The following is a 10338-nucleotide window of genomic DNA, read 5'->3' as shown; positions in this document are numbered from 1 at the left end:
AAACAAGGTCTGGCACGTAGTCAATTCCATCAAGACTTGTGGAATGAGGGTGAATAGGCTGAAAACCGTGAGTGCACATACTGGCCTTTCCCTCTCCCACCTACTTTGACACCACTCCTCATCACTTCACTCTGCACCCTTACCCTTGGAAGGGAATCGCTGAGCTAAGGCTCTTGAGCAAGGGACATACCTGCTTTCAGCACCTGTCACTGTCCTGCGTTAAGCTTTCCCCCACTTCACCACCTCCAGTCTTTACCACAAAGCCCTCACATCTTTGTGCAGGAAGGTGGAACCAGGCACAAATGAGTGATCTGAACAGAGTAGACAAATGGCTCAGAATACCTATTTATGTATTTTTAAAGGGGACCAGCTCTGGAGTTTCAGTCTTCATTCCTAGAAAGGAAAACAGAATGCAGTTAAGTGATTCATACTACACGGGGAAATGGTTTTCTTTAAGCTAGAGCCCGCACCAGTAGCCACTGCATGCAGGATCTCTGAACCAGTTCACTGAATGACACCCAAGGTTTCAACCAATTAATCCACAACTGAGATCACAGCTGGAGATAAGTGATGGCAGAGAGAAGGAACTGGAGCCCCATCTCACATCCCAGCTGTAGGCAATCCATAGTCCTATTGACTTTAGCAAGGAAAGAACAGAGTTGGGCACTGTTGAATGTGTTCTTCCCCCACAGGGTCCTAGGAAAGTCAAACTAACAACTAGGGAGGACTTCAAAGTGGTAAATGGTGCAACTCAATGAGGAAACCAGGCTTGCACAATCATTAAAACAGCAGAATCTCCCAGAAGGCAATTCCTAGAAATAAAATGCCAAGCATAGTGTAAGTCATCAGAAAGCCTCTGGAGCTGGAAATTCCAGCTTGACAGAAACCATCCACTTAGTGTTCTAAGGAGAAGGACAGCATTATCCCAATTTCTCCTACTTAAGTTGTTTTTGAGATTTAGAATTGATTATTCAGCTAAATAATTGCTCCAAAATTCACTTGACATTTTTTTTTTTAGCTCTGTGACCCTGGATAAGTTACTTGACCTCTCTTATTCTCTATATCCTGTACTAGGGAACGTTGTAGTACTTGCTTCATGTTGTATAAAGATTAAATAAATTGTAATGTATTTAAGTACTTGGAACGGTGTCTGACTATGGTGAAATGCTAGGAAACTGTTGAAAAACAATTTCTTTTTGCAGATGTTTATATGGCTACAACAAATATACTCACAATGAAGTTTGCACACACCTTTACCACATCATAGCCTAATGCCAGTTTGCTTTCCCACTCCCATCCTAGAGCAACCTGAGAGCAAGAACTCAGTCTTTTTCTCTGTGAATCCCCGTGTAAGCAAATTATCTGACAAATAGTAAGCATCTGATAAGTATTTGTGATGAATAAATAAGTAAAGGTATATTTCTCTGAGGTTATAAAATGAATAATGCACAATCCTTGTCCTTGAAGAGCTTATCGTCCAGTGGGGGAGAAAGACACTAAACAATTCCTCATCATGTGATTGATTAGAGTTCTTTTTTTTTTTTTTTTCAACGTTTATTTATTTTTGGGACAGAGAGAGACAGAGCATGAACGGGGGAGGGGCAGAGAGAGAGGGAGACACAGAATCGGAAACAGGCTCCAGGCTCTGAGCCATCAGCCCAGAGCCTGACGCGGGGCTCGAACTCCCGGACCGCGAGATCGTGACCTGGCTGAAGTCGGACGCTTAACCGACTGCGCCACCCAGGCGCCCCTAGAGTTCTAAAAAAGATATGGAAACACTGCTGTTAGAATTCATTTGGCTTGGGGGAACAAGGGAAGGAGATGATACATAAGCCAACCTCAAAGAAGGAGAGGGATTTCACAAGTAAAGGTTGGATTCAAGAAGGTGGCATCTAAACTGAGTTTTGAAGGATGAGTAGGAGTTAGCCAGATGAAGAAAGTACAGAGGGCTTACCAGGCAGATGAAATAACATGTGTGTACTTCAGGATCTTGTTTGGAGTGGGTGTGTGTATCTGTATGTGTGCGAAAGACATTTCACCATCATACTGCAAGTTCCTATAGAACAGGAGTTGGCAAGTTTTTTCTATAAAGGGCTAAACAGTAAATATTTTCAGCATTGTGAGCCATCCAGTGTATCACAACTACTCACTTCGGTCACTGTAGCAAGAAACCAGCCATAGACAATATGGAGACAAGTGATGTGGGCAGATTTGGCCTTTGGATGGCTGGATTTGACCCATGGGCCCTAGTTTGCCAATCCTCTGGCTTCCCAAGGACACGGTGCATGAAGGTGCCCAACCAACAGGGCTTATGCTAGAGGGCCCTTCACATAATCAGACTTGCTCTTTGCATGGGTTATCAATTGATGTATTATTAATTACCTTGAAATCATCAATATATATCACAGTTTCTTTCTTTATTTTTTTTTTTTAAGTAGGCTCCATGCTGGAGCCCAGCATGGAACTTGAACTCACAACCCTGAGATCAAGACTTGACCTGAGGTCAAGAGTTGGACACTTAACCAACTGAGCCACCGAGGTGCCCCTCTATCACAGTTTCTATAGGTAAGGAAGAGTTCAGGCAGTCTGGCTCAGGATCTCTTATGAGGTTGTGGTCAAGATGTTAACTGGGGCTGCAGTTAGCCAAGGGCTCTACTGGGACTGGAAAATATGCTTTCAAGGTGGTTCACTCACTTGGCTGACAAGTGGGTGCTGGCTTTGGCAGAAGGCCTCAGTTCCTCCCCTATAGGCTCTTCCACATGGCTGTTTCAGCGTCCTTCATAACATGGTGGCTGGCTTCTCCTGGGGCCAAGGTAGAAGCCATGACCTGGTCTAGAAAGCCACACACTGTCATTTTTGCCATATTTTATTGGTCATACAGACAAAAAGGGATTCAATGCAGGGAGAGACGCCATGCAAGATAAAAACACTAGAAGACAAGGATTACTGGAGGCCATTTTGAGAATGGTTACCACACCCTTTCTTCATATCCACAGTGAGATGTATTTTACTCTTGTCCCTATCTTCTTTCCCCTATTTCAGCCAAATATTCTCATGGAAACTTCAAAGAATCTAAATGTCCCATATCCCTCACATTGACCATAAAGAACAATGAGAAGACCTGAAGAACATGGGAGACCTGAAAAACATGAGAGAAACTGGGTACAAACAGAGGAAGCTCATCTCTGAAACTTTTCTTCAAGGAAAAGGCTTATCAGAGCCATTAATTGCTCCCCATCAGTAAATTGACCCTAGCCTTCCACATCCCAACTTTCTCCCTTGCCTAAAGATGGGCTACACTAGATAGTCAGTTCTTTCACCCTGTACCTTCCATAAATGAAGCAGAATCCAGAAACCGGTAAAAACTTTACTTAGAAACACAGCCTACTCTTTCCTAAACAAACCCAGTGGGGGCTATTTGAGGAAACAAGCTGAAGCAACTCCATTTCTAACAAACTATTTGGGACTTAGGATTCTAACATTTTTGAACTGATGAGACCTTACCATTCTTTCCAGCCTCCAGCTTCATCCAGCACACCCATTCCCCAGAACACCTGAGAATAGTCTTCCTGCTTCTGCTCTCAGATATCCCATGTCCTTTTTGACTGAGCAAGAGCTGGGGAGAAATGAGGTGACATCTCTTCAGAGTTCTCTTCACCTACTGCATGGAGGCTCTGTGTTTTGTGGCTGGGGGAAAGAGAGTTTTCTTTATTTTGGTTGTCCAAGTGATAGGAGACAGTCGAGAAAGAAGGAGACAGAGAGGGACATGAGTTGTAGGACCCACCTCCAATCATTGGACTGTCTCTGAAACTCTATACCCAAGGAGATGAGGACCAGTATCTGAGAGGGACATATTGTGGTGAGAGACCGAGGACTCCAGCCAAAAGTATTGTTTCTTGGGGACTCAGATGACAAACTGCAGCACAGACGTGGGACGATTCTCCATTCCTCTCAGAACCTAGCAACACACCGGCCTTGAGCCCTATGGACTAGGGTGCATTGTGGGGAAGCCCCCTTAAAACAGACATTGGTGGTCTCACAATTAGTATAGTTGGTGAGGCTGCATGAATAGTGTTGACAAGAGGGAAGCCATGGTGTATGACAGGTGCATGTACCTTATCCACTAAGTTGTTGGTATAGGTAGGCACTCTGTGGGGACTTCTGGAAACGATCTGAGCACCTCTGGATGAGAGAGACTAATCCTATATTTTGACATGTAGGAGCCTACGGTCATATCTTGGGGGTATTAATATAAATGTGACCTCGATATAGGAGTTAATGGATGGAGTATGGATGTTGGAGCCATTCTACCTGAGTTTGAATCACAGTGTGGCCCTGAGCAAGTTATTGAACCTCTTTCTGAGTCTTATTTTTCTTCACTTACAATTGGAGATAATAATACACTTATTTTAGAAGGATGTCGTAAGTATTCCTAGAATTATATATATATAAAGTACTTAGTACTTTATATATATATATATTATATATATATATATTAAGTATTAAGTATTATATATATAAAGTGCCTGGTACATAATAAGCACCACCACATAATTGTTGGAAAAAAGTTTTACACTCTCAAGTTGATGGTGCCCAAAAGAAAGTTGTTGTATAGATTTCCTCCAATGAAAATCACCTCCTCAACTATGGAGCCTATTACATGTTGGAAAATTCTCATTATTAAAAACGTTCTTTCTGATATTAAGGCAATTTGCCTCGTTGCAACTTCTCCACATTGGTTCCAATTTTTCTCTGAGATATTATTCCAAAATAAACTTTTAATAAGCTCATTGAGACAATTCTCAAGATCTCCCTGAGTTTTCTCTTTTCCAAGTTAAGCGGCCCTAGGTCCTTCAACCATTCCTCAGAGAACTGGTCCCCAGACCCCTCTGCAACCTAGGCGCATGCCCTTGAATGCACTGCAGATTGGCAGGGTTGGGGAGGTATATGGATTCCAAGTAGATAGCCTGGAGACTGTCTCCAGGAGACCCTCCCCCTCATATGAACACATGTTCCTCAGAGGAAAAATGTCAGATTAACCCAACCGTTTCAAATTAATTTTGTTTGGGAGAGCAAGGGGAAGGGGATTTCCAAACAGGGCCAAGGACTTTGTCAAAGCTGTTCCTCCAAGATAGAATGGACAACTGGCTGGCCTGGAGAGGGGCCAGCTGGGAAGTGTAACTCTGTCCAGGGATGTGAGCCAGGACTGGCTCCTCCTCTTGGGAGGTAAGAAGGAAAAGCTGGTTTCCTCAGTAGAGATAAGCATACAGTGTGCGCTCAAGTCAAAAATAAAATTTCTCTTTGTACCTGGCACAGGCCCTAACTCATGCCCCCAGCTGGAACACATGCCTCCCTCATTCCACTTTCACTGTGAGAAGCCCTGGATGGTGGTTGTCCGCTCCTCACCTCCAGGGCATGAGGCTGCCAGACACAAGTGTCGCACGTTTCCGGGTTTCACTTGCTCGGGACTTTCTGAATCATTTTTCTTTTATGGGCCTGTGGGGTAGAAGAACAGGAGGGAGGAGGAAACATGGAAAATGTCACTTTTGGTCTCAGTCAGACTTTGTTTTCTATAGAATAACAGCTGAAACACTTTTCAAATGCTTTCTGTTTAGCAGGGGGTAAGGATGAACAAGGATTATGCCCAAGGACTGCTTGGGAAAAAAGGCCTCCTTATTTCTTTTATTAACAGAAGTTTTCCCTATTACCAGAGTAAGGCCTGATGATCAAAGGGGGAAAAACATCAACCATGGTTCACCATCCAAAGACAGCCTTCATTAACATGGTAGTAGATCTCTTGTCAGAATTTAGGTCAGAGGGTTTTTGGTTGGTTGGTTTTGGTTTTTGTTTTATTTAAATTCAAGTTAGCTAACATACAGTGCAGTATTGATTTCAGGAGTAGAACCCAATGATTCATCACTTACATACAATATTCAGTGCTCATCCCAACAAGTGCCCTCCTTAATGCTCATTACCATTTAGCCCATCCCCCCACCAAACATCCTCCAGCAGCCCTCAGTTTGTTCTCTGTATTTAAGAGTCTCTTACAGTTTGCCTCCCTCTCTGTTTTGATCTTACTTTTTCTTCCCTTTCCCTATGTTCACATGTTTTGTTTCTTAGATTCCACCTATGAGTGAAATCATACTATATTTGTATGTCAAAACTTTGAATCTCCTTTCCAAATAATTATAACCATAATTTACAATACATGATTCTAAATCATTCACAAATATTATGAACATCTCTTCTTTTAGTATATACTTTACACAAATGTATTTTTAATAGCTTTATAAAGATACGATTCACATACCATATAATTTGCCCATTTAAAGTGTACAATTTAATGGGTTTTGGTATACACGTGTTGTTCAACTATCACTGTAATTGCTCTGAGAACATTTTCATTACCCCAGAAAGAAAGCTTGTGCCCATTAGTGATCACTCCCCATTCCCATCCCCGCTCTAGCCTTAGCCCAGGTAACCACTAATTTATTCTCTTGTCTCTATAGATTTACCATTTCTAGACATTTCATATAAATAATGTTATACAATACAGGTCTTTTGTGACTGCTTCTCTCATTTAGCATAATTTTTTCAAGGCTCACCCATGTTACAGCATGTATCAATACTTCATTCTTTTTTACTGCCAAATAATATTCTACTACATAGATATACCACATTTGACTTATCAGTTTATCAGTTGATGGACATTTGTGTTGGTTCTACTTTTTAACTATTATGAATAATGCCACCTTAAATATTTCTGTATAAGTATATATTTCTATTTCTGAGTGGAATTCTGAGTGGAATTGCTGGGTAACCTTTGTGTGGAACTGCTATACTGTCTTCCAAAATGGCTGCTCCATTTTACATTCCCACCAGCAGTGTATGATGGTTCTAATTTCTCTGCATTTTTTTCCAGCGGTCCTAGCAGGTACAAAATGACATCTCATCATATTTTGATTTTCATTTCCCTAGTGGCTAATGATGTTAAGCATGTTTTCATATGCTTATGGGCCATTCTTACACCTGCTTTGGTGAAGTGTCTATTCAGAAACTTTGCCTATGTTTTAATCAGGTTATTTGTCTTTTTTTTTTTTTTCCAGTTGTGATTTTTGGATATATATTCTGGATACAAGTCCCTAATCAGATAAATGTTTGCAAATATTTTCTCTCATCCTTTCAGGTTGTTTTTTCACTGTTTTGATAGTGTTCTTGGAAGCACAAAAGTTTTTCATTTTGATAAAGTTCAGTTTGTCTATTTTTCTTTCTTTTGATGCTTGTGTTTTTGGTGTAATATCTAAGAAGGCTTTGCCTAACCCAAGGTCTATTACTCCTATATTTTCTTCTAAGAGGTTAATAGTTTTAGCTCTTAAACATTTCAGTCTATAATCCATTTTGAGTTAATTTCTGTGTATGGTGTTAGGAAGGAGTCCAACTTCATTCTTTTTCATGGGGATATAAATGTCTTTTTTAATGGTTGCAAAATATGCCATTTATTTGAAGATATTTTAATCTTTCTAATTTGGGCCTGCTATAATAAATTCTATGAAGACTCTATATCTAAAATTAATTTTTTTCAGGGGTGCCTAGCTGGCTCAGTCAGTTGAGCGTCCAACTTCTGCTCAGGTCATGATCTCGTGGTTCGTAAATTTGAGCCCCACTTCAGGAGCTGTGCTGACAGCTCAGAGCTTGGAGCCCGCTTTGGATTCTTTGTCTCCCTCTCTCTCTGCCCCTACCCCACTCATACTCTGTCTTTCTCTCTCTCAAAAATAAATAAACATTAAAAAATACTAAAATTAATTTTTTCAAATAAATCAATAAAACCTAGAAAAATCTACAAATGGGTAATAACAATCTAGAAATAGAATTATTGAGTCAAAGAGAATAATCATTTTAAAGGCACTTGATCCATGTCATCACATTGATTTCTCAAATGGTTTTATTGATTTATATTCCTTTCAGCAACATATAATCCTTTCAGCAATAAATCCTTTCAGCAATTTTTATTGCCTTAATTGCAAGGGGATTTGTATTATTTTTTTTTTAATCCTTGTTAATTTGATTGGCAAACATTTTTCTCACTAATTTGTTTTCTAGTTGCATTTCTTACTCTATGAATTTTCTGATTTCTTTACCACATTTATCTGTTTTTCTTACTTTTTTTAAACTCCTTATAAGGCCTGTCTCTTTCTTTGGCTCCCTATCATCTATCACCCTGCAGCATACTGATCAAAACTTCTCACTGGATCACTTGAATCTTCTGTCTCTACAGTGAGAACTTGCAAACACTTAAGTTAGATTTTTAAAAACATGTTTTAGTATCTTTTTACCAGCTGTTCCCACTCCTGGAAGTAAGTGTTCATCCTACAGAACTTCTCATGGTAGCACCATAACATTTTTGGCCCTCTGCTTTCCCCTAAAACCTTACCAGTGCTGTGTTCTACCCCTGAAAGCTCTTCTGATTGGCTCATTAATGAACTTAACTGTGAAAATAATATAGTTATGTCAGATAAAGCATTTTTGCATGCAGTACCTCTCTTTAGCTCACATAAACGCTGAAAGATAATTATCACTATCATCCCTGAGATGGGAAACCTGAGGCACAGATAGGTTAAGTACCTTGCCCAAAGTCACACAGCTTATAAGCTGTTGAGCTGGACTTTGACCATAGGCATTCAGACTCCAGAGCCATTGGGGTGGCTAGCTAGTTCATCTGATCCATGAAATCACATTAAGGTAACAGGGGTCAATAGGACCTGATGTTGCCACCCCAGGTTAAAATGTACACTTTAAAAGTCACCTCAGCCCAGAGTTATGAATAGTTCTGGGCATCATGACAAGACTGATACAAAAAAGCATGCTGCTTTGCTCTATTGTACCAGAGCTAAATATGTTCAAGCCTGGCACAGAGTAAGTACTCAAGAAATGATGGTTTTCTCTCCCTATTTCCTTGGACCTCAGACAGATGCCCTATCATCATCAGTGCAGAACCTTGGTGATGGTCTATCAACTTGACTAATAGCATAATAATCAGAGCTACTTCTTGAGTGCAATCTACTGCAAACACTATGCAATTCACATACACTGCCTAATGAGCTCATGCCAATCTTAACACATGCTTGAGAAGTCAATCTTTAGACACATAGTCAAATCACATGTTAAAACATCTGGAAAGTTGGTCCTTTTCCACATGGATCAGATCATGTTTTTACTTTTCCTCTCAACCCTCCCAGCGGCTTCCCAATGCATTTAGAGTAAAATCTAAAGGCTTTACATGTTCCAGTCATCTTGACCTTCTTATTCTTCCCCAAACATTCACTGAAAGCACACTTCCCTTATGATTGTCACATCTGATGTTCTCCCCACCTGGAATCTTCTTCTCTACACTTAGTTCACATTTCAGCTCAGATGTCACCTTTTCAGAGGAGCCTTCCTTGACTACCTCTTCTAAGTAGCTTCCCTCCATCCCTAATATCTGTTACTATGCTTTGCTCATTGTACTTGCCACCAGGCATTCATATTTATTATGTTTCACTCAACTAAATTCTTACATACATGAAAAAGGGAACTCTGTCCTTGTTCAGTGCTATATTTATTCCCAGAGGCTTGAGTCACACACTGCAGGTGCTCAAAAAAGTATTTATTGAAGGAAAGATGGAAGGAAGGGAGGGAGAGAAGGAAGGAAGGAAGGACAAAGGAAGAAAGGAAGGAAGGAAGGAAGAAAGAATCCTTAATATCCCCATTTCATAGATGGGAAGTCAGAGAGGTTAAATAACTTGCTTAAGGTTGTACAGCTAATTAAGTGACAAAACACAGATCAAAGACTTTTTTAAAAAAATTGTAAGTTTGTTTATTTATTTATTTATTTATTTATTTAGAGAGACAGCTGGGGAGTGGCAGAAAGAGAGGGAGAGAGAGAATCCCAAATAGGCTCCACACTGTCATCACAGAGCACGACGCAGGGCCCGAACCCACAAACCATGAAATTATGACCTGAGCTGAAATCAAAAGTCGAACGTTTAATTGTCTGAGCCACCCAGATGCTCCCAGAGACTGAAGACTTTTGCTCTTAACCACTACATGTTTCTGTCACTAAATATCACCTCACATATACTTGAGCATTGGAGGGTTTATCTGCAATATTGCATGACTTTAAAAATAAAAGAGGCCTAAGTAATTATTTATAGATTATTCGTTTTTATTTTATGTTTTAATGTTTGTTTACTTTGAAGGGGAGAGGGGCAGAGAGAGAAGGAGAGAGAGAATCCCAAGCAGTCTCCAGGCTGTCAGCACAGAGCCCAACACGGGGCTTAATCTCACGAACCTTGAGATCAC

General features: G+C 40.4%; 1 long non-coding RNA gene across 1 annotated transcript in view; it reads right to left on the bottom strand.

The window, feature by feature from the left end:
• Positions 1 to 332: 332 nt before the first annotated feature.
• LOC115522333 overlaps positions 333 to 10338 on the bottom strand; it is a 41490-nt gene continuing 31484 nt past the window's right edge. Inside the window, exons 3-5 of the long non-coding RNA XR_003971346.1 lie at positions 5407 to 5496; positions 3505 to 3687; positions 333 to 393 (exon numbers count right to left, since the gene is read on the bottom strand). This is a non-coding gene — a long non-coding RNA (uncharacterized LOC115522333). The remainder of the gene's footprint in view (positions 394 to 3504; positions 3688 to 5406; positions 5497 to 10338) is intronic.

Source organism: Lynx canadensis, chromosome C1, assembly GCF_007474595.2.
Source record: "Lynx canadensis isolate LIC74 chromosome C1, mLynCan4.pri.v2, whole genome shotgun sequence".
NCBI lineage: Eukaryota > Metazoa > Chordata > Mammalia > Carnivora > Felidae > Lynx > Lynx canadensis.
Note: the sequence above shows the minus strand (reverse complement) of the source record. Positions and strands in the feature narration are given on the sequence as shown.